The sequence below is a fragment of the Canis lupus genome, chromosome 5 (assembly GCF_003254725.2).
Source record: "Canis lupus dingo isolate Sandy chromosome 5, ASM325472v2, whole genome shotgun sequence".
Taxonomy (NCBI): Eukaryota; Metazoa; Chordata; class Mammalia; order Carnivora; family Canidae; genus Canis; species Canis lupus.
In genome coordinates this window covers 35,719,960-35,744,342 of record NC_064247.1, presented here as the reverse complement: position 1 = coordinate 35,744,342, position 24,383 = coordinate 35,719,960, and the positions used below count along the sequence as shown (strand labels likewise).

At 48.0% G+C, this 24,383-nt stretch overlaps 1 protein-coding gene and 1 pseudogene across 2 annotated transcripts in view; both read right to left on the bottom strand.

Moving 5' to 3' along the window:
• Nucleotides 1-24,383, bottom strand: part of SHISA6 (shisa family member 6) — a 277,765-nt gene that overhangs the window by 68,451 nt on the left and 184,931 nt on the right. The window lies entirely within an intron of this gene.
• Nucleotides 20,861-21,518, bottom strand: LOC112646423 (40S ribosomal protein S8-like; annotated as a pseudogene).

Sequence of the window (24,383 nt, the reverse complement as noted above, 5' to 3'; positions counted from 1 at the left end):
ATCCCGCCCATATGTCGACTTCCTGGATCCCACAAAATGCCCCTTCCCTCCCCTTAGCTGGATACCATACCCGCTCTTCCCCCCCATCCCTACAGCAGCACTGCCCATACTGGAGGCTGAGAAGACTGAGTGGCATGTCTTAGGAAGCCTGCCTGCTCTTATCATCTCTTCTGCACAATGCAGAAGGCCTGTCAACTAGATACTGATTTGGGGAAACCAGAAAACACTCCTCAAAAAGTAAACATTGCAGCTGTAAATCATGTCCTTAACTTAGTGCAATGTTTAAAAATATGCATTAGGTGCTTATTACATGTAGGAGACAGTAGATAGTAAAAAATGCTTTATGGGGCCTTATTCTTGTCCTCCAGGACCTGATAATTTAACATAGGACATATGCCATATATATACATATGTATATATATCTGTGTGAACAGCAGCAATGCAAGGCTGAATATGAGAGACACAATAAATATTAAAATAATTTATTTATTTATTTATTTTTTTAAATTTATTTATGATAGGCACACAGTGAGAGAGAGAGAGGCAGAGACACAGGCAGAGGGAGAAGCAGGCTCCATGCACCGGGAGCCCGATGTGGGATTCGATCCCGGGTCTCCAGGATCGCGCCCTGGGCCAAAGGCAGGCGCCAAACCGCTGCGCCACCCAGGGATCCCCAAATATTAAAATAATTTAAAAGACAGACACAATTGTACTGTCTTCCTGTGCTAAGTAAGACCCAAATGCCTGCTGGGGTCAGGCAGCTGGACGTGGGAAGGACTCTTGTTGGGAAGATGGGGAGTGGACTATTGGGCCAGATCTTGCAGGAGATGAATTGGGAACAGTTGGAGGCCAAATGGATGAAGACTATGAGAGATGGCCTGAGAGGTTCAGTCTTTTTGGTGAATAACAAGGACAGTGGAAAGTATGTTAGAAAAATAGAAAACACCAAGCAGTGGCTTTTGGATTCCTTCAAACAGACGACCTGCACAACAGTCAAGCTGGTTCCTTGTGGGTCTGGTTGTTAGCATTCCTTCCCCAACTATGGGACATTGAGCCTTCTGGGTTCCTTGGCTTTCTTCTCCAGGGAACAAGCTATGACCAGGGGGAGGTACCATACCTTTCCTGAGTGATAAGACTGGAAGCTCACTCCAGCAGGATGGGAAATGGAGTCTTTGTGCCCTGGCCCCCAAATCTGTGAGAAACATGTTCTCTTGAGGGATGGGCTAGGTGGGTGTGGGAGTTGGGCCAAGCATGATATTAATGATGATAGTTCCTCCAAATAGGAGGTGAACCCCATAAAATCTATAGATCACATGGCTTTGAGTGTAATATAAATGTAAAGAAAACCCTTTGCACCATCTTTAATTATATCACTTTATAGGTGCCCGACGCATGTATATGTACAGAACGTACAAGCCAAAGATTTTCCCCATCCTTATGCCAAAAGTGCATAAGGCTACAACCTAAATGTCCATCAGGCTGGTTGAATAAATGATGGCACATTTGTACCATGAAGTACTATGCAGTTATTAAAATAAGAAAATGGTAGATCTGAGTGAGCTGAAAAAGAACATTCTCCATGTCATAGGATCAAGTGAAGCAAGTCCCAGACCATTATGGAAATCATGGCTCAGTTGGTTGAGCATCCGACTTAATCTCAGCTCAGGTTTTGATCTCAGGGTCGTGAGTTCAAGCCCCACATTGGGCTCCACACCCAGCGTGGAGCCCACTTAAAAGAAAAAAGATATGTATGTATATACTCAAGTAGGCATGCAATAAAGCACAGCAAAATGCTGGAAAAGATTCTGTAAAAGGCACCTAAGTCATGGGGGGTTGGCATGGAGAAGAGGCCGCCATTCCTACTCCTTTCTGTAATCATCATAAATGGTGGGATTTGAGGCAATTTTGTTTTCTTTATGTTCTGTGTGTGTGTTTTTTTTTTTAAATAAAACCCCTTTAAAAGATTCGTGAAGGGTTTGCACTATTTAAAGGAGTCATTTAGTGGCATGAAGAATGACAGCTATTATTTCTTGAGTGTTTGCTATATGCTTGATATCCGTCAAGGTCCTCATGGGCTGTTCTGGCTGGGATACTGCTCCTAAACAATCCCTAGGAAAAGGGAATGATGGTGTCCTGTGTTTAGGATTTTCATAGGGCAGATTTACAGATCATGGGTATATCATTAGACTACTCATGGCTATGACCAGCTCTACAAGAATAGCATCTAAATTTACTGTTTCACTCTTCATCCTACCTGGAGTATATAATATGCTGATTACTAAATACATTTCTTTAAAAAAAACCTATATATTGCCCCACTGGTGTTTCATCAAAAACCAAAAACTCTTGATTGCATGAATTATATGAAATTTTCTGAATGGGAAGGTGAGCTTTAGTGGAGTACGTGACCTAAAGTTGAAGATCTCTTAATCTTCCCTCCCTTCCTCCACTCTTAGCTTCTTTCCTTCCTCCTCTTTTCCATTCATCCATTCAACGTTTCATCAATCCATCTATCCATCCATCCACCCATTCCATCCATCCACCCATTCATCCATCCATCCATCCATCCATCCATCCATCCACCTACCCAAGTATTCACCCATCCTTCCATCTTTCCATCCATCTACTAATTTAGCAAACATTTACAGACTGCATGCAAGGGAATCTGTTGGGAACAATGCAAAATACTAAATAGTATCATAGAATTCTCAAGGAACTCAAGACTAGCTCTCTGCCACTATGACGTGGCTCCTAGGCTGGACAGATTGAAGATCACTGTTATGGAGTGGAGGAAACCCATTCATCCCACCACATCCCTTGGGGGGATGGAACCCAGGAGCCTCTACACAGAACCTCTAGGACTGTGGCCCAGGATTCCCAGGGAGGTGGTAATCTGTGTATCTGGGGAGAAGAGTATGCTTGGGAATCTTTTTTTTTTTTAAGATTTTTATTTATTTATTCATGAGAGACAGAGAGAGAGAGGCAGAGACACAGGCAGAGGGAGAAGCAGGCTCCATGTAGGAAGCCCGACATGGGACTTGATCCCAGGACTTCAGGATCATGCCCTGGGCCAAAGGCAGGGGCTAAACCACTGAGCCACACAGGGATCCCCCCTATGCTTGAGAATCTTGCACTAAGGTTGGGACACTGTAAGAATGGGGAGCATGCCTGCTTTTGATCTTATTAAGAAGAGACACAGGCTTTAGGAGTCTGAAGAAAGCTTGTTTTGTTCACCTGAGAGGTTGGTGTCCTGCACTAATGATGTAGCCAGGGATCCCTGGGTGGCGCAGCAGTTTAGCGCCTGCCTTTGGCCCAGGGCGCGATCCTGGAGACCCAGGATCAAATCCCACTTCGGGCTCCCGGTGCATGGAGCCTGCTTCTCCCTCTGCCTGTGTCTCTGCCTCTCTCTCTCTCACTGTGTGCCTGTCATAAATAAATAAAATAAAATAAAATAAAATAAAATAAATAAATAAAAATTAATGATGTAGCCATGCATTTGTGGGAGATCTAAGCTAAGAACATTGGTGAGCCTGCTGGTGGGAGTCCTGGGGGGTTGGGGAGGTGGTAGTGCGCAGTGAAGTGCAGCACCCAGAGGCTCTCTACAGTGGGTAGGCAAAGGACTCTCAGCAACAAGTCCCCACAGGCCTGGAGGATCAAAGTAGAAGAACAGGAGTCTCTGGTGACATGAGAGTCACGGCTCTGGCCTTCCCCCTCTCTGAGGCCATGGCACTCTCAGGCACAGATGCTTCACAAGTCTCCAGGGAAGGAAGGTAACTGTGATACCAAAGAAAGAATACAGGATCTGGCACTAAAGACCTGAGTTCAAACTCTGCCTCTGCCACTTAGTGACCTCACTGCCACAGGCATGCAACTCAGCCTGTATCAGCCTCTGCTTTCCTGCAGGTAGGACGGGCGGTCTAGAGGATTACCTGAGAAAACCGTGGGGCAGCACCTGGCATGAGTGCTTTGTATTTATTTCGGTGTGTGTGTTTGCTGCTGAGTGAGGCTTTTATCCAACTCTGGATTGCCATCAGCCTAGTAGCGCTGGAACATGCTGCAGTTCAAGAGTCAGGCAGGTTAGAGAGCTCCCCATGCTCCTAGCAGGTGGCCTGTCCTTCCTAGGTGAACTTTTACATCCTCATCTCAGCTCCTCTGCTTCTGGAGCAGAAGCCCTGAAGCAGGATCCACTTTGTCCCCAAGGGGACATCTGTCATGACTGGAGACATTTATGATGGTCATAACTGGGGGGAGAGAAGGCTACTGGCCTCTCTTCGGTGAGGGCCAGGGATGCCACTAACGCTCCAACACACAGGACAAACTCCCATGACCAAGAGTTATCCCTCCCCACAATGTCCATAGTGTCAAGGTTAAGAAACCTCGCTCTTGAGTCAAGAAGTTAAGACACTGATACCCAGGCAGGGAGAATGAGGTATCTTGAGGCCAAACCGAGTTGTGGATGTCAACAGCACCCTTCCTGAGATCTGAGCTGCTGACAAGCTTGTTTACTAGAGACCAAAATGATTATTTGAATGATGATATCAAAAACAACTGACCCCTGGCATCTTCTTTACCATCTCAGAAATGGCGGGACCGGCCAGATCTGAATCTGGAAGCCTGAAAGATTGCAACAATGCTTTCCCCTCTTCTCCTCCTCCATGGCCCTACTCCACTGCTGGTTCTGGCACTCCAAAGTACCCTGTGATTCCACCTGCTGCCCAAGGCACCCTACTCAATCTCAATTTCACCATCCAGCTGCCTCTTCATTGATGGATTTTTCTGCTCCCCAACTCGCCTCCCTGGAATTTGGTCCCCAGAGAGCTGCCAAAGTGATCTTTCAAAAAACATCACTTTAATTCACGTTGTGTCCACGGATTCAAACTCTTCCACTGCCCCTTGGGATAAAGTCCAAATTCCTTGATGTTCTCCTCCTTGGAGTTCTGTTCCTAGAATTAATCATGTTCTCCTCTCCTTGGAGGCCTTGTATGTCTCATTCTACCTATGCAGATGGCCCCTCCTATGCCTCACTCAGGCTCCTAATCTCCTCTCCCAGTGGAGAAGACAATCGTGATCCCTCCAAAGAGCTCCACCTTATTCTCCTCCACATGTCCCTGTTATCCTGTCATCACATGCACGCAATGTGTAATGAACTCATTGATTTTTTGACTTATCCTGTATCGTTGCCCAACACAAGGGCATGACCCACGTATCCAACGTGCACTGCTGTATCCCCAACATCTAGCACAATACCTAACGCCGGGTGTTGTAGTTGACACTACATTGTCAGGTCTATTCGTTGTCTTTGAAAGGTGGGAAGTAAATGGAAGCCCTCATCGAGGGTTGTCTGACCATTGGCACTGAGAGTGGTGGTGGCCGAGAGTGGATACTGCTAAGAGTATCACCCACTGGCAGCTGGGTTAAGACTGGAATTTGTGATCTTGGAACACAGACGGACCTCTTGGGCCATCGTGGGGAGAAGCCCCATCCTGGTAGTATCCTCAGCCTGCATCATAGCTAGATAAGCCATTCAGCCTCTAGAGCATGCTTTACAGAGCAGAGAATCCCAAGGACTCTGTCCTCCCCACCCAGGGCAGAATAGAAAAAGGAGGGAGGAGGAGGCACCAACAAACTTTAGTCTCTGTTCCCTGTCGTTGTGGTAGCTTTTCTCTAAACTTACTGGTCTCTTTCTTTTTTTCTCCTTAGCATGGCTTTGCCTGATATATTTTTGCATTTTCTTAAAGCTCATTAATTTCCAGTGGTCCACAAACATCAACACAATTGTAAACCGTGTCCTTATTTTCACTTTCAGAGGTAGAGTTGTACTAACTAAACTTTCTTATCTTCTGTATTCTTGGTGCTCTTCACATTCACAGCCTGGCTGAGCAGGTTCATAAGCAAAGCCCGCCACCCCTTTCCTCCCCATCTCCTCTGTGGGTCTCCTATACCCCGGATCACAATCCACGTGCCTTAATTACTCAAGGACCAGAAACCAGCTAAGAGTCAGAGCCCACTGGGGTTATTCAAACCAGCCAGTCCTAAACCTGATTACCCTGCCTTCCCTTTCTGGCTGAAACTATGATAAAGACTCTTACCCATGTCCCCGGGCCCCCTCCCCTCAGGTCCCCCGTGCCTCCTGACCAGCCCTGGTGCTTCCCCTATGGCCTTGCATGGCCTGCTGTGCCTTCTGCTTCTAGATATCTGTGAGTATAAAAACTTCTTCCTTTGCCACAAATATTTCCATCTCTACATGTCTTACTGCTTATACCTCCCTATGAAACACATCCTAAGTACCTTTTAAAACAAGAGTGTTTTCTACCGAACTGTATATCAAAAGATGATGTTTTTTGGTGGATTTTTTTTTTTAGGTTTTATTTGTTTATTCATGAGAGACAAAGAGAGAGAGGCAGAGTCGCAGGAAGAGGGAGAAGCAGGCTCCCTGTGGGAACGCCAATGCAGGATTTGATCCCAGAACCTCAGGATTGCGACCTAAGCTAAAGGCAGACACGCAACTGCTAAACCACCTAGGTGCCCCAAAAGATGATGTTTTCTAACTCATAAATATTTCTATTTTTAACAGGTGCAACACGTGCTTTTTGGATATACCAAGGGTTCTGGTGAAGACGGAAACCATTAGATATTCACTTGTGAATTAACTGATAAAATTCTATGCTGAAAAAAGAAGCCCCTCTATGTTGCAAGCACTCTTGTTATTGCAGTGAGAATCCATTAATTATGGCTTTTTGTCATCAGATGATTTAGAGAGTCATGGGCTGGTCAGCTCTATGAGGGCTCAAGCACGCTCTGGGGGCCAGAGCAGAGCCCTTGTCAAGGACGGGGGCTTGGCCTTGAGCAAGCCTAGATGTTTTGGTGGTCTCTCTGGCTCCTCTTCCTCACACACCTTGTCTGGTGAGTTGTCAAAGAGTCCTGGAAATACTCCAAAGGGAGACATTTAAAACTTCTCTCTCTCTCTCTTAGCCCCAGGTGCAAGAGTTGTTGGGTTTCTCTGCTAGACTTGGATCCATCGTTTTTACCGAGCAGATCGGATTCCAGAAGCTGCTTCTGGAAGACCGTCCCAGAGTGTAAATGTCCCCAACTGCCAGGCAGTGGACAAGTTCTGCCTTAATACGTCTGGACAAAATCCCTCGTGTGGCAGTTGGTGTTCTTTGCTTCCTTTTCGGGCCTGATTGAACTGGGCATCGCCATCCTTCTTGCAGAAAATGTCCGCAGACTTGCACATTGTTATTTGTTCTCCCGCACAATATATCAAACAGATGGCTCATCCTCTCCTCCCGGGTCCTATTTTCTGGGCTTTAATCATGTTTGTTGCTTAATGCTGGCCAATCCACTGGGCAGCCATTTGTCTGAGACCTGCAGGACCGGGGCTGTCCATGGTCCCTCTTGAACTCATCCGGGTTCTGGGATCTGATGAGCAATCACTCCCAGCAGCAGGCAGGATATTAAACAGCTGGGGCTTTCTGCAGCCATTTCGGGGAGACTGGCCCAGAAGACCAGGAAGCAATTTCAGAGACAAGAAACAATTGCTTCAAAGACTCCGTCCAGTTCCCTCGAAGGGTTCTGTGGCTGAATGCAGGCAGATGATGAGAAGGAACGAGTTGAGCTCTGTATTTCATATCCAGACTCTCCTGCTCCCATTATGTCTCACTTGCATCACCAGCTTGTACAACAGGAGCCCGTCCCCCAGACTAGGTTGTGTGGACCCCTAAGAGAAACCCCTCTCTCTTATCTCCACATCCTGAGTAGCACAGAAGAGATAACACACAGGCTGAGCCCAGGCAGAGAGGGCTTTCATTCCATCATTCACTGAGCATTTACTGAGCATCTACCACATGCCAGGCATTGTGCACCCACGGGGGTGAATGTGGAGGTGAGTAAGATCCACATCCTGTTGAGATTATGTTTAGCAGGCAAATGGACACATGCACATAACCCCTCAAAATCCAGGGCAGGTGGGGACAGACGCGGTGAGAAGGACACGTTAATATTCGGGAGGCAGTCCAGAGGAATACAAGATTAATTCCATGTAGGACAGGGTAAGGCTTCATGACGGATGAACAATTGGAATTCGCCTGGTATTCACAGTGTCTTCGGCACCACGACTCCACTGAGTTCCCACAACAACCCAACAATGTGGGCAGGATTATGCCTATCTGTCAAGTGGGACGTCAGGGCTCAGAGAAGTTGGGGGACCAGCTCAAGGCTACCCAGAGGGTAGATGGTAGATGTGCATGGAGCCTGGCTAAGTCAAGGAGTGGTGTTGTGCCATCCTGTTTCTTGGGAGAGCAGGGTGGGCCAAGAAAAGGCATCACATATGGAGCAGATTCACCAGTGGATGCAACTGGGTGGCTCAGTCTGTTGGGCAGCCAACTCTTGATTTCAGTTCAGGTCATGACCTTAGGGTCTTGAGATCAAGCCCTGCAGAAGGCTCCACACTTAGTGGGGAGTCTGCTTAAGAATTCTCTCTCTCCCTCTTTTTCTAAAAAATAAATAAATCTAAAAACAGAAAAGACACAAAGATAGTTTTAGCCCTACACAAGGGGACTTGGTCCAGTCTGAAGGTTGCGGCGACTGCTTGCATCCCTGGTGCGGCGTCCTCTGGGAATACAGATCTTTCCAGCACACAGCCTCATCCATCCTCGTTAGTGCACGGTCGGCTATGCTCAACAGGCACGCCACAGAAATAACAGCTCCTCCTCGGTGTCTGTTTCTGTGGGGTGCAGAGCTCACTCCTGGGCCATTCATATTTCTTTATTCCCTGACAGAGGAGGGAAAGCAAAACACCTGCAATGCGGGAGGCGGGGGGCTGCTTACCAGGCCCACTGACGAGCTTATTAGCAAGGCCAACCACCTCTCACTATTTCATCTAGGGAAGAACGTGATGGGCAGGTATTTTTTCCATCTTACACACGAGACAACGCCTGAGAAAGTTCTGGTATTACCCTGGAGAAATCCACTGGTTTGACTCAAGGTAAGACTTGCAAAGAACTTATGACAATTCTTAACGCATGCTACGGGCCCAATGAACGCCTCATTGTCTTGTTGAGGATGTTGCACTTGTCAAGCCTCAGTACAAGGGCTGTGACTGTGGTCTGCACGGGTGGGGGTGTAATTCAGAAAAGGCTCTTCTGGAAGACTCCCTGTGGACTAAGGCAGGATTGCTGAGTGGGATTAACAGCCCCAGGGGAGGAGTGCATGGCTGAGGGATGAGTGACAGAGACTGCAATAGGGGATGAGTGAAAGGGACAGCTGCCACAGACCAGGGAAGGCTGCGTGCATTACAAAGACCGCACGCAGACGAGGGGAGAAGACAGGGCCCTATGGAGCGTTTTTTTTTTTTTTGGCATCATAAATATTCAGTTGTCCATCATGAATACTCAATTAGGCAGAGATTTGTAGAGAGGCCCTTGATGGAGCTAGAACAGACAGGGGAACTGATTTCTTCTATGAATCTCCCAATATTGAGGGGACATATGGCACAGCAGAGAAATGGATGGGATTGTAGGTGGAAGCAAAGGGCTAGAAGCTTCATGGCAGAGAAGCAGGTGATTGACAGCTGGCAGGAGCTGAGGGTCCACTAGAAAGACCTGAGCACAGTGCTCAGTTCAACAGCCAGGCTATACTGTGGGATTATGGGTTTTATTATTTCCACTTGTGTGCAACTGTCTACGGTCATCGGGGGGTGTTTTCCTGCTTCGCAGGTTCTTATAAAATCACAGAGATAGAGCACCCAAGAAAACATTAAAGGCACACCCCGTCTCTTGCTGGCCTTAACTGCAAGTGAGGGATACAGCATGACCCTGGTGGGGACCAACTTCCCACAGTAGTACATCCTCAAGGCGATTCGCTTTGAGGACTGGCTTCTGAGGACAATTTCATCGGAGCCCTCATGGCTCCAGGGCGATGAAATAAAATGTGTGAAGACCAACTGTCTTGTCCACTCATCATTTTAGGGATGTAGACACCAGGAGCCAGAGAAGGGGAAGAGGCTCGTCTGGGTTTGTGGCAGGATCCAGGCTGAGATCCGCTCTGCTCACTGAGGTTTGTAAAGAAGGATGGTGTTCGTGGGGCCGTGGCCAGCAGCGAGCAGGTGCCCATTGGCAGGTGCCTCTGTGGGTGACCCTATGTGATGACACTCTGGGAGTGGTTCTCTCAAGGTCCATGATGCCATTTACATCTTCTCTTTCTTCTTTCCAGTGTTCTGTCTCCCACTCATCTGCTTTTTAAAAATGTCCATTTAGTAAATGCCTCCTGCATATACCATCACATCTTCCTGACTGGTATAGTAAAGATAACCACTGGAGGAATGCCTGGGTGGCTCTGTCGGGTTAAGCATCTGCCTTCAGCTCAGGTCATGATCTCGGGGTCCTGAGCTTTCAGCAGGGAGTCTGCTTCTCCCTCTCCCTCTGCCCCTCCTTCCCTTCTCTCTCTCTCTCTGTCTGTTATAAATAAATAAATAATAAATAAATAAATAAATAAATAAATAAATAAATAAATAAAATCTTTTAAAAATAATGATTATTTTTTTAAAAAGAACACCACTGAAAAGGTGAAGTGATGGGTTTATGTTTATGAAGGGTTTTTGGATCATGCCAGTTGGAGATTGTTAGCCGAGGGGGAAGAGACTTGGGAGAGTCTTAGAGACTAGAGGAGGTGAGCAGGCGGGAGGGAAGGCCCTTCTGTGTTTGGATCTCTCTGTCAACCAGCACTCCTGTATGCTCAGCAGGAGACAGTGGGGTCAGCTAGCTCTAAGACGAAGGGGATCCGCAGATTATCTTCAAATGAGGTTTACTGTGTTGAGTGCAGAGGAACGTATAGCAGCTTTCTGATGACTAGAAGGCTCCCTAAGTGGTACATGGTTGGAGACACACATAGGACCATGCACAGTGCTCTGCTGCGGGGTTTCACCCTTCCAGAACAGAATGGGAGCTCTCTCTCATGGTTTCCGTGGAAGGTGAGGCTGTCCGGGGTTGGGGAAGAACCATTGCTCCTTTTTAAAAAATATATTTTATTTATTTATTCATGAGAGACACACACACACACACAGAGGCAGAGACACAGGCAGAGGGAGAAGCAGACTCCCTGCGGGGAGTCCAATGCAGAACTCGATCCCAGGACCCTGGGATCATGCCCTGAGAAAGAGGCAGATGCTCAACCACTGAGCCCCCCAGGTGTCCCAAGAACCATAATTTCTGGGCTGATTCGGAGCAAGCTGTGAAGCTTCCATGCTCTGTTCTCGTGAGGAATGTTGTTCACCAAGATGCCTCTGCTTGTGCACGCACTTCCCTTCACGCAGACTCAGGGAGTGTCTGCCGAAGGAATGAAGACATTCGACCTCCTTGAGAGAGTGGAAGCTCCCTTCTCACTGGTTTGTTCCCCTATACCACTTTTTAACCTGAGACTTTCGGCTTGTTCCTGGGGTGCACCAGGCACCGCAGCAGGGGTTTTCTGCGCCTAGACCCATTTGGTTCTAAACCTATGTCATCCCAGATCGAATCTCCACAAGCTCCCCCGCCTTCGCTTTTTAGTAAAGTCACCAGTATAGGCTGCCATCCTTGCATTTATTCATCTATCCAATCACTGAAGAGTCTTAAATCACCTACTATGTGCCATGAACTGTCCTAGGTGCTAGTGACAGCTGGGATGAGCTTCCCTGCTTTAAAGGAGAGCCTAGGGGCACCCGGGTGGCTCAGTGGTTGAGCGTCTGCCTTCGGCTTAGGGTGTGATCCCAGGGTCTTGGGATCGAGTCCCACATTGGGCTCCCTGCAGGGAGCCTGCTTCTCCCTACATCTCTTATGAATAAATAAATAAAATCTTTAAAAAAGGGGGAGTGCACCTGTTTTTGTTGGAAAGACAGAGATCACAAATGGGTAAACTGGTTTTTAAGTAGAAATATTTCTATGATTCATAGAATTAATTATACAATTTAAAAAAGAGATATTTTTATAATTTGATATAAAAGTAACCAATCTGTCATATAAGTGCCACAAAGGAAATGAAGGCTCTCTGAGAAGGTATCATTTGAACTAGGGTGCAAAGAAGCTGGATTCCGAGAAGAGCATTGCACACAGGGGCAGTGTGTGCGCAGGTCCTGAGGTGGGCGAGCTCTTGGGTCGTCTGGAACTCAGAGAAGCCAGCCCACTGCAATAGAGGGAGTGCATGAGGGGAGATGTAGGCAAGGAGGCCAGATCACCAGGACCTCTGAAGGCAAAGTGTAATGGGACATCCCCAGTGCAGTGGGTTGCTGATGGCAGGCTTGAGCTAGGGGAGTCATCTGATCAGAGAAATGTCTTAAAAGAATCACCTTGGCCACTCTATGGGGAATGGGTAGTAGGGGGAGAGGGCAGAGAGAATGTGGGACCTGAGTGGGCCGCTCTGCAAGACCTAACAGTGACTTCTGTCAAGGTGGTGGCAGCAAAAATGGACAGACGTGGGCCCTTGGAAGCTACAGTGTGGACGCGAAAGACTCGCCAAGGAGGTGAGCAGTGGGACCTCAGGAGAGACAGTGATATGAACCATTTCTAGGTTTTGGCTTCGAATGTCAAATGGATGGCAGCCACTCAGGAAAACAGTTTGGCTAATTATTAATTTCTACCAGCCGAAAGAAGTTACTGGCTTGACTTACAAAATTAAACAAAAATATACCAGAAATATACGACCTGGGTGGCTCAGTGGGTCTTGGGATCGAGTCCCACATCAGGCTTCCCACAGGGAGCCTGCTTCTCCCTCTGCCTCTGTCTCTGTCTCTTTCTCTGTCTCTCTCTCTCTCTCTCTGTCTCTCATAAATAAATAAATAAAATCTTTAAAAAAAAAAAAAAGAAAAGAAAAGAAATATACCAGATGACCCAGGAATCTCACGCCTAGGTATTTATCCAGGAGAAATGAAAACCTGTCCAAATAAAGACTTATAGCCTAAATGGTCTTCAGTGGGCAAATCAGCATAAAACACACCGGGATTCATATGAACCCTTAAGCCCTGGCAGTCATTGATCTGCCCTGTGTCCCTGCAGCTTCAACTTTTCCAGAATGTCCTATTAGAGGAATTGTGAGTATGAACCTTTGGAGCCTGGCCTCTCCCCCTCCACAGAATGCCTTCGAGGGTCATCCTCACTGCTGTGTGACTTAATCGTCCCTTCCCTCTTATCGTGGAGTAGGTTTCCAGCAACGCCTCCACTGAAAGCCAATTTCAACGCATGTAAATTTAAAAATACACTTGACACGTGTTTTGGAATAGAAAAGGGAAAAGAAAAAAAAAGCAAGGGGGCAGAAACGGAAACTTCTGTGTGTGGCTGTACTACGTTTGGAGGTGAGGAGGATGGTGGCAGCAGCAGGGAGACGGGAAGCTATGGCTCAATGCTGAAACTTCTGGTTTAGAGTCAGGTCAGAATGAAGCTCCAAGGCAGGTTGGCTGGGCAGCAAGGGAGCTCCTCTGTCCCTCTGAGGGTCTATGGGAGGGGAGAGTGAACTGTTTGATGGGGAGGAATCGGGGGCAGGAGTGAGGGCTGGGGACACAGCAGAACCTGACCTCCCTGAAGCTGCTGCCCCAGCTCCCTGTCACTGAGGGTCTGCTCTGCTCTGTGGCCGCCACCCCCGTAGGGTCAGCCTGCCTGGCAAGTGAGCTTTGGGTGTCCCCAGCTGGTCATCTGCTGCCCCCCATGCCAGGTCTCCCCCTGCTTGGGGCTGCCTCTGAGGATCTCTGGCCCTCGCCAATATTATTAGCATAGATTCGGGAGTCATCACCAGAGGAAAGGAAGGGCTGGGAGGAAATGAATGCTGAGGCCAGCCTGTGCTCTCAGGTCCCTGGAAAATTCAGTGTTTCCGGGAGACCTAGAGCCAGACTGAGGGTGGGGAGGAAGTGGAGAAGGAAGAGAGGGGATGGGGGAGGAGGAGAGGGAGGAAGTAGAGAAGAGGAGCAGAATAGGGAGGAGGATGGGAGGAGGAGGAAGAAGATGAGAGGATGAGGAGAGGGAGAGGAAGAAGAAGAGGAGAAGGAAGGGGGGGCAGGAAGAGGAAGAAGAGAGGATGAGGAGGGGGAGGAGAAGGGGAAGGGAGGAGGAGAGGAGGAGAGGAGGAAGAAAAGGAGAGCATGAGGAGAGGTACAAGGGGGAGGAGAGGGAGGAAGAGGGGAGGAGGAAGAAGACAAGAGGATGAGGAGGGGGAGGAGGGGAGGAGGACAGGGAGTCAACAGGGAGGAGTAGAAGAGGAGAGAAGGAGGAAGAGGAGAGGATAGGAGAGGGAGAGGAAGAGGAGGGGGAAGAGGAGAGGGAGGAAGAGGGGAGAGGGAGGGAAGGAAGAGGAAGAAGAGGAGAGAGTGAGGAGGGGGAGGAGGGATAGGTGGGGAGAATGAGGAGGAAAGAGGCTGGCCCCACAGTCTTGCCTATTTTTTTGTCTCCCCCAACATCACTCAGGTCTTATGGGGCTCCTAGTCTATCCGGCAGAAAAGCATCGGGCATTGCAGCAGATTTCTACAACCACTTCGACAATGATCCTTTCTCCAAATTTCTCCTCTCGGAGTGTGGTCCCCTTGTCTCCCTATATTTTAGTTCTTGGTTGACTTTTATTGTAATACTCTTCGTTGTGGATGAATTCTGCTCCCCTCAAAAGACATGTTGAAGCCTGGACACCCGTTAGCTGATCTGGAAGGAGGGTTGTAGGGGTGTAATTAGTTAAGACAAGGTCATCATGCAGTAGGGTGGGTCCTTGGTCCAACATGATGGGTGCCTCCTAAGAAGGAAGAGAGTCATTGGAGAGAAGACCAAGGGAGGAGGGAGGCAGAGAGGCCTGTGGCATGTCTACAAGCCAAGGAAGGATGAGACAGCTGGCGGTCACCAGAAACTAAGACACAGGTAGGGATCCGATCTTCCCTCAGAGCCTCAGAAGGAGCCCAGGTCTGGAGACTTCTAGAACAATGACTCAAGAAATCTGTAGTTCACGCCACAGCGTGTGGCACTTTGTTACAGCAGCCGGAGGAGACTAAGATGCTCCTCCTTCCCATTTTGTCTCCTCTTCTGTGGTCTTTCCACCCCCACTCCCTCCTCCCACAAGACCCACCGTTTCTTTACCCTGATCGCTGTAATGAAGTCTTCCCAGGCCTCTGTTTCTGTTCTTAACTTCTCCCTCAACTTCCTACAGATCGTCTACCTCAGTGCCCATATACATTTTGGACTTCGTCCTAAACTAAAATAATCCTTCTCTCCACCCAGTTGTTTCCAAACACCCTGCTTTCTGCCACCTGCCACTGTCATGCTTTCCCTCACCAACACCTAAGATTTTTGATGACTCTGTTCTATCCCATAAGTGAAACTTCATGATCTGTCACCTTTTCTCTATGTCCCACTTCTTACCACCTTGACTCGAGACCATATGACTGGATCGTTGCTATCAGAGCCCACTAACACATCCTTGGATCCAGTCTTGCCTCTTCTTAGAGGCCATGAGCTCAAGGAAACTCAGCTTTCACCCAGCTCGTTGCTCATCAGGGGCCTGCAATGGTCAGTGCATCTCAGACCAGCTTCGGGTTGCCCAGCCTTAGTGCCACATCTGGCCCATCTCCTGGATGGTCCACTCTACTGCCCGTGGGCGTTTCCACCTCTCATGTATGGGTTAACATCATGGCCCTGGATTGAACACATGCTTCTCTCCAGAGCTACTGACCCTCGGCCAACACTGTGGGATGTGTTCACTAAAGGTTAATGATGTTCTCTAACCAGGGGCCCGTGAGCTATTGTGGATAAGGATGCATTAGCCTGCCAGCATTGTTTAGTAATAATAATTGGAATTATAATTGGTAACTGTCTTTAGTACAGGCTGGGGGTAGACGTGTGGTTTCAATGGCTAAGGCTGGTCACATAGTACGGTGCACCTATATGACTGGCTCACTATAGAGAGGCCCCCACCATGAACAGACTTGGGCTTCCTGGCACCTGGATGTTTTGCATGTGCGCTAGTGGTGCTTCAAGACCTGGGGGTAATGGGCTTCCTGTGTGTTAGCCTGTACTTGAGACCCGCAAGTCCCTTTAAATGCATATCCTTCTCCAGCTATTGCTGTGTTACCTCCTTACCCAGTAATAAAACTGTTCTAAGAGTCCTTTTAGAGACTTTGACCATTTAAGGTGACTAGTACATAACAGATGTAGGCTTTACTCATGCCTTTCTTTCCTTTTTTTTTAAAGATTTTATTTTTAGGATGCCTGAGTGGCTCAGCAGTTGAGTGTCTGCCTTTGGCTCAGGTCATGATCCTAGGGCCTTGAGATTGAGTCCTGCATTGGGCTTCCTGCATGGAGCCTGCTTCTCCCTCTGCCTGTGTCTCAGCCTCTCTCTCTGTGTCTCTCATGAATAAATAAGCAAAATCTTAAAAAAAAAAAAAGATTTTATTTTTAAGTAATCTCTCCACCCAACGTGGGGTTCGAACTCACAACCTCAAGATCAAGAGTTGCATGCTCTACCAACTGAGCCAGCCAGGTGCCCCCTCATGAAATGTCCAGTCTATTTCTCCCCCTGTCTACCCCACATCCGATCTCATCCCCTCCAAAAAGTCTCAACCACTATCTTCTTGTGGCCTAAGGGGGCTTTGGTGCTTGGTTTAATTAATTCTGCCATCCTTAGGCATCACAGTTTAACTAACAAGAAGCCCGGGTCCAGCCAGGCATTAGCTATACAACATTTGGGAAGTGACCTAACCCTGAGTTCCCGTTTTCTCACGAAAAAAAAAAAAAAAAAAAAAAAAAAAAAATATATATATATATATATATATATATATATATATATATATATATAGATGCTAATGCCTAATTCCTACCAGAAGGGATCATTGTGTAATCTGGACAAAATAATACAGGAAAAGTGCCTGACATTCAAGACGCAGGCAGGGACGCAGGCAGGGACGCAGTAAACACTAGCTGTCACTTCTCTTCCTGTATATCCTCTCTCTTTCCACTGAGCCACCCACATGCCCTCTTTTCTCTTTCCAAAGAGCCTGACTATAAACTTCTCAGTAGAAGGAATCTTGTTTTTGTATATTGCACAGTGTCCCCCAAAACAGTAATCCTGGTGGGACACAAAGCAGAGACTCCAGTCACAGAATTCAAGACAGTCAGAAGAAGGCTCAGGCATGACGTGCAGAGTGTGTTTTGGTGGAGGCAGAGTCTTGCTGCCCTGAGAGGACTCATCTTTTGGGAGCTCCCCCTCTCCTCATCTCTTTACTAGGACAATCAAAGAGTACTTTCAGGCACTAAATAAAATACTGTAGGCAAGGTCCCCGTTGCTTAGGAGGGATGCCATAAATTATGAGGTCCCCCTTCTGCTACTCTTTTTTTTTCCTTCTGCTCCCAGGTCGCTTATGAATGAGGCAGTTATTAGAGTTGCATTGTGTGCCCTGGCACACCAACTCCAACAACAGTCACATCAGAGAACATGAAGTGTCATTGGAAAGTGACAGTCACCAGAATCACAGGGCTGCCCGAGTTCACTGCCCCTGGCTATTCTTGTTTGATAAGCCTTCTGCTGGTTTATCAGCTCTGCAACATCCCAACGTGCCCCCTCGCCCACCACAGGCCACGTCCATCGGCAGCAGAACGTGCCAGCCGTGAAACACGTGGATTCAGAGTGCAAGAAAAGGGGAAGAAGGAAAACTCATTGGAGGACATGTTGCCAAAGTGACTTTTGGGAATCCATCACAGAGGACTGAGGAGGAAATCTGTCAAACGAGCCAGGATACCAAATACGAAGAAATATGAAATGCCTGCCTCCTCTCTGGAAAGGTTTAGAGGGAGGAAAAAAAAAAAAAAGAAAAATCCAACCCACAAAACCAACCCTGCAGAGGCTGGAGTGGGGCGAGCTGTTAATGAGTCTGGCATTAAGAGATTTGTGTTAACTCAAGGAAGGTGGCTTCATTCCCAGGTTCCATTCAGCCTGTTTGGGGGAGCAGTGGGGGGTCTTCTCTGAGGTCAGCAGCCATTAAGCTGAAATATTCAACTGTTCATTATTCCCACAGATTACACCACTTTCTCCAGAGTATTCTGGGAACGAGACAATTGCCCCACATTGGCTGAATTAGCCCAGCCCTAAATTTCTGAGGATATTGCCTTTTACTGAGAGGCCTTCTCCTCAGAAAGCTGTAAATGCTGTAGGTCACTCTGGTTCCAAATGTCACCTTGACACCATTTTTGTGTGTGTGTGTCTGTGCTGAAATGTGTATTGTTTATCATGCCTGTGGCCTTATTTACATCTGAAAACAGGTCATTGTTACGGAGGCAAACCGAATGGCTTCACTTCCTTTGGAAAAAGCACGATGGTGCCTGGTTTGAGAGAAGACTGGGCTCCAAGACTCCTATAGAGTCTCCACAGGAGCAAGATCCCATTGTCAAGACTGGAAGCACCTGCTTCTTCGGAGAGTCACCTGGAAGAAGCAAGAAGATTCCAGAAGCCAGATCTCACTGGAGTCTCCCTCAGCTATAGGAGACTAGCAGGCACCTATTAGTCTTGTTTTCAGACCAGGAACCCGCAGTTCAGAACTCAAGTGATTTGCATGAGATCACAACAGCAAACACAAGATGAGAAACATCCTGAGCACCACATCAGGGAAGCTGGGTCAGGAGAGGCTGGATCAGGCTGCCGGTCAGAAACATCTAGACAAAAGGAAGAGAACACTGGCCTGCTTCCTAGACTGGACACAACAGGGCACTACATCTCCCACACTTCTGCCCACATATGGATTTCAGCTTCACCCGTCTGCTGTAATTTCTTCTCATTCAATATTTGCCTGAGAATGTTTTTGCTGACAGTGGCCTTTCTGGGGAGGAGTGTTGGGGAACTGGATTAGGAATGTTATATTCTAAAGGTCAGAGGCACAGTAATTAACATGAACATGCTGGAATTGGGGGCTGCTGCTGGGTCTAGGTACCTCTCAAGGCTTCAAGTCTTTGTCTTCGAAAACAGTCCCAGTGTGGATGGAGGGTGTGCATGTGTGTATTTTTCTATGCATTTTTATCAAGTGGCCAGATTCGTGTGGCCACCACCAGTCTGCTGATGCATGGTTCCATCCAAGCACAATGCTTTGGCCTACGCTCATGCTCTTGCCTCTGCATGCATCACTCTCCCTGCTTCCCCGCCTTTCCTCAGCTTGACCAAAGCCTGCCCATCTTTCAAACCTCACCCCATTGGTCATCTCCCTTAAGAAGCTTGGTCTGGGGGCACCTGGGTGGCTCAGTGGTTGAGCATCTGCCTTGGGCTCAGGTGGTGATCCTGGGGTCCCGGATTTGAGTCCTGCACTGGGCTCTCTGCAGGGAGCCTGCTTCTCCTTCTGCCTGTGTCTCTGCCTCTCTTTCTGTGTCTCTCACGAATACATAAATAAAATCTAAAAAAAAAAAAAATTGTAGACTTCCACTGCTTACCATGCTATAGCCCTCCTTGTCAATCTATCGGTACCAGCTCCCCGAGCCCTTGGGCTCTTCGAGATCAAGGACAGTGCTCTCATACCTCTGCACCACCAGCACTTAGCCTCGTGCCTGGCACACAATAGGCACTCAAGCACTATTTCATGAGTGCACCTGAATTTTTACAAACAGTAAATGTCCCATGGCCGAGGACAAAACCAAACACAAAGCAACACTGTCGTGTAATTAGGATTTAATATATTAGACGAACACTGGCATATCTGCATCGCTAAAACATATTACTATCAAATTAATCAGAGTTATTTTGCAAAGGTGTGTGTGTGAGTGTGTGTAGCGATTCTTTTGCATGCAACTACAGCTCTTACTTCAGGACAGTTAAAGACTATGCTGATTCTCTCCTAAATACTTCCACTGAGTTTTTTATTTATTTTTATTTTTTTAAGCATTACACTTTCAGCTTTATTAAAGACCATTTTTTAAAAGTCTGCAGGGGGGCCTGGGTGGCTCAGTTGGTGAAGCGTCTGCCTTTGGCTCAGGTCATGATCCTAGGGTCCTGGGATTGAGCCCCACGAGGGCCTCCCTGCTCAGTAGAGAGCCTGCTTCTCCCTCTCCCCCTGCTTGTGCTCTCTCTCTCCCAAATAAATAAATAAAATCTTAAAAAAAAATAAAACCACCTCTCAACACTTGCATTTTCTATAAAACTGTCACACCCTGCCTTCTAATAACTCAGCTGCACCATGCAATGAAGTGATCTTAGAATTGGATACCAAGAAAGTCACGGACTCCTCCGTGGAACTGGTAAGGCTCTATCTTCCAAATAACCAGATGTGTGTATATATATATACACCCTTCCCCTCACTGAGCCACCCGGTGCCCCAGCTAGCTTGTATTAACTATTACTACCAGTGAGGGGAGGGGCAGTATTATATTATTATATCAACTGCTTTCTGACTGCCTCTTATTTCTCCTGAGAATTGTAAACCTCTGCTGCTTCTTCCCTTGGCGTAAGCCTCCTAGGGCTGTGTTTGAGAAGCTCCACCCAGATTTACGCCTGCAGCTAGAAGCTTCTCTTGTGGTAACTTTAGATTTGGAGTTCAGTTTTTGTTTTTGTTTTTATCATCATTGTGATTTTTGTTTTGTTTGGGTCCAGAGCATCTGCATCCACAGCACCCATCCCTCCTGGCTCCCAGGTAACGAGGGATCCCCTGCAGACCTCCCTCTGTTTGGACTGCTCTGGAGGACCAGCAGTGTCACGGGGATTGCTTCCATAACCCCTTGAGACGGCGTTCCTGTGTACTGTATTACCCATGGGCCGTTTTCATGAAATATGGTAACAGAAAAAGAAAATTCTTTATGGCTATTTTCATGAAATATGGTTACAGGAAAAAAGAGACAAAAACTTAATTTTCTTCTTCCTTTTCTTTTCTTTTCTTTTTTCTTTTTTGAACAATAAACACCTTTATTACATGACCGAAGAGAGAAGATTTATTTGCCTTTCTGGGGCTTTGATTTTCCTGAGATAGAACTCCAGCTCCCTGCCCTCTAGCACATAGCCATCTGCACGACCACACTGCCTTGGTCTCGAAGCGATGCATGCGAGAAGCTTGCCCTGCTGGAACTGCTCCTCCAGAAGACTGCTGATTTTGGAATTCTTTTTCCTTTCATCATACTTCTGAATTTTCTTTGATGATTTTTTTATTTAAAATCTCTTCCTCCTCGGGTGTCAACTTGGCCCCCTTCCTGCGTCCCAGGGGCAGTGCACAGTGGGACTCGTATCACTGTCAGTACAGTGTGCTGTCAATGTGCACGATACAGTTCTTCACCAGGGTCTTGGTGCGGACCAGTTCATTGTCGGATGCATTATAGACAACATCGATAATCCTTGTTTTGTGTGTACAACACTCCGAGCCCCAGGAGAGGTTCCCCACATCTAGCCTCAAGGCTCGATACTTCTTATTGCCTCCCCGGACTTGAATTGTGTGTATGTGGTGGGGGCCAATCTTAGTATTGGCCACGGGACGTCCCAGCTCATGCTTCCGCTTCTTGTGGTAGGGCTTGCTCTTGCCCCCGGCTCTTGGGGCGCTTGTGTCAGTTGTCCCGAGAGATGCCCATCGCTCTCGGCACTGACTGTGAAAGAGATTCTCCTTCCTTTTCTGATCTAGACTTTTCTACTCCCTTTTATTTCCCATTTTTTACTTGTCCCGTATGGGGTACGATGTCACAGATCCTTTACAGAAGGAAAATGCGCTTCCCTGTCTGGTTCAAGTGTTTCGGACCTCGTGACCTTTCTTGACCTGACCCTCCCCTACCTACCTGAACTGACATTCTTTCAGGTCTCAACAATTTTATCCTATTATTGCTTCTGTTGCAGCACAAATAATATTTCGTTGCAATTGTTATCATGGCTGAGAATCGCCCCAGACTACCAGGCAAGCTGCATACACTTTATGTGCTTTGGTTTCTTTTCCTATAAAATAGACATAATAATAGCCTCCACCTTATAAGGGTAGGATGGGAGGCCTGACACACCGAGCAACCACTTAGCGAATAGCTAGCTCATATTTTGTTTTAAAGACTTTATTTATTTATTCGTGAGAGACACAGGGAGAGAGGCAGAGACACAAGGAGAGGGAGAAGCAGGCTCCTTGCTGGGAGCCTGATGCGGGACTAGATCCCAGGACCCTGGGATCACGCCCTGAGCTGAAGGCAGATGCTCAACCACTGAGCCACCCTGGTGCCCCAGCTAGCTCATATTAACTATTACTACCAGTGAGAGGAGGGGCAGTATTATTAGTTCTAATGCTCCCATTGTTAGCCGTGCCTGGTACCTACACAGTGTAAGGCTCAGTAAGCATTTGCAGAGTGATGCTGAGTGATGAATGCCTACGAATATGTGATCCCCCTCTCCGGGCAAGGGGCATCACACTGGCTGCCCATTTCTGAGATGGGCAAGTCAAAGCAGACATAATAAATGGGTGGAGCTGAAGGGGTGCAAACTCCTGGCTGCGTGCTTTGTGCCAAGAGCTGCAGCCCTTATCTGGGGGGCTCAGACACTTGCAAGCAGAAGGAAACTCTTCATATCCCAGGGTGTCCTTCAAGACTCCTGAAGACACAGCTTCTTAGGTTGGGCCAAGCACATGTTTCCAAGCTGCCAAATGCAGCCTCTGCTCAAATACCTAAGACTGTGGAGGAGGGAGTGCGCAGAGTTCGGCGTAATCTCAAGTCCTCCAACTTCAACCTGACCTTGAGCTAGTTATTGGCTTTCTTTTCCCCCCAAGAAGTGCCAGGATGGGACAGGATGTTGCCCTACCTCTGCTCCCACCCCCTTCCTTGCAGGCACGTGGGTGAAAGTGCTAATGAGCAGGAGCCCGGCTGAAAGACAGGCTGCAGGTGACAGGTGACACATTATTACACTGGACACTCGGTTCATCTGATCCTGGCACTGCCACGCTGCCTGGGACCCACAGTACCCCGCAGACTCCTGTCCCCGGGGCCCCGTCCCAGCACCCCTGGGGTGGGGGTGGGGGAGCTCTGTCTATTGGAGGGTCCCATCCAAAGCCCAACTCCCATTCCTGGACTCTTTTAGCATGGGCAGTACCAGTGACCTGTGTGTGTATGTGTGTGTGTGTGTGTGTGTGTGTGTGTGTGTGTGTGTGCGCGCGTGCGCGCACATGCGCAACACCGGGCTAAACATTTTATGTCTTATTTTATTTAACCCCCAAGACTGTCTTTCTGAGGGTGGTATTGTCAGTGGCCCCATTGGCAGGTGCAGAAAACGAGGCTCAGAGAGGTTAAGTACATCTGCAAAGGTCACGCAGCTGATGAAGGCTGAGCTGCTACAAGAACTCAAGACTCAGAGCCTCTGCTCTCCATGGTGGTGTTTCTTCTGCTAGTGTCTCAGGAGCAGAGCTCTGGGGACAGCGAGGTTTCCAGCGGGAAGCAGGGGACACATGGGCAAGGAAAGAGCCAGAAACGTGAGAGACTCTGCTGGAAGGCAGGTTCTAGTGAGGCAGGTCCAGGCTGCTCCAGGGCAGGATGATTCCTTGCTGGCTGCCCCGAGGTCAGGCCCCATCCATGTGACCTGGACGTGACTCTCCATCTCTTTAGCTATAAAACAGGGAAAGCTGTACGGAGACCTGGCAGTGTTCTGAGCTTCCAATGCCAAAATGCTGGTGGGCAGCCCCGAAGCCTGGTACCAAGGTTCTGAGGGTTATGATGGTGCTGGAGATGACACTCTAGGCCCAGAAAGGGGGCAAACAGGGGAAGAAAGGCCCCTCCACCCCACACATACCCAGGGAGACCTTCTAGAAGTTTCTGCAGTTTCTGCATTCTGGCTTTGTCCCTGGTCCACCTCCAAGGAGTCCTTGTTAGGAACAAAAGGCCTCCAGTGTTCTGTGGTTCTGCAAAGGTGAGCTGGCCTCAGGCCTGCTCGTGGCCCGCAGAAGCCTCCCTTAGAAGTTTCTAGTCTGTGTCCTCCAGTGCCGGGCCTGTGGCATTCATCGGGGGACCAGCCACAGCTGTCACAGTCCACCCAAAGGAGGTAGTGTGAACAGGTGGCAGGGTGCTGGATATATGCCAGCTTAACGTAGGGAGAAATGTCTCACATAGGGATGGAGGGTGGCCGTGAATATATTTTGGGGTTGAAATTCAAGTTCACGATGACACTTTGGGCATCCCACCACTCCACCATGTACACATCCACTCTGCAGAGTATTTTGGAGAGTAACTTTAGGTGTTCGGTTTTTTGTTTGTTTGTTTTTCCTGTTCTTTACTATTCCTGGAGGCTCAAATCAGAAGTGACTCAAAATCTGTAATGTTGCCCCTCCCTGGGGTCTCCGTGGGCTCGAGCTCTGGCCCATCCACGGATGAACACCTGACTCCTGGTGAGGTGGCCTGCCTCACCTGAGTGCAGCTTAGGTAGTTTCAAACCTTTTGTCTGCCAGAGTCCCAAAGATGTTCCTGTCTCCGACGGTTCTA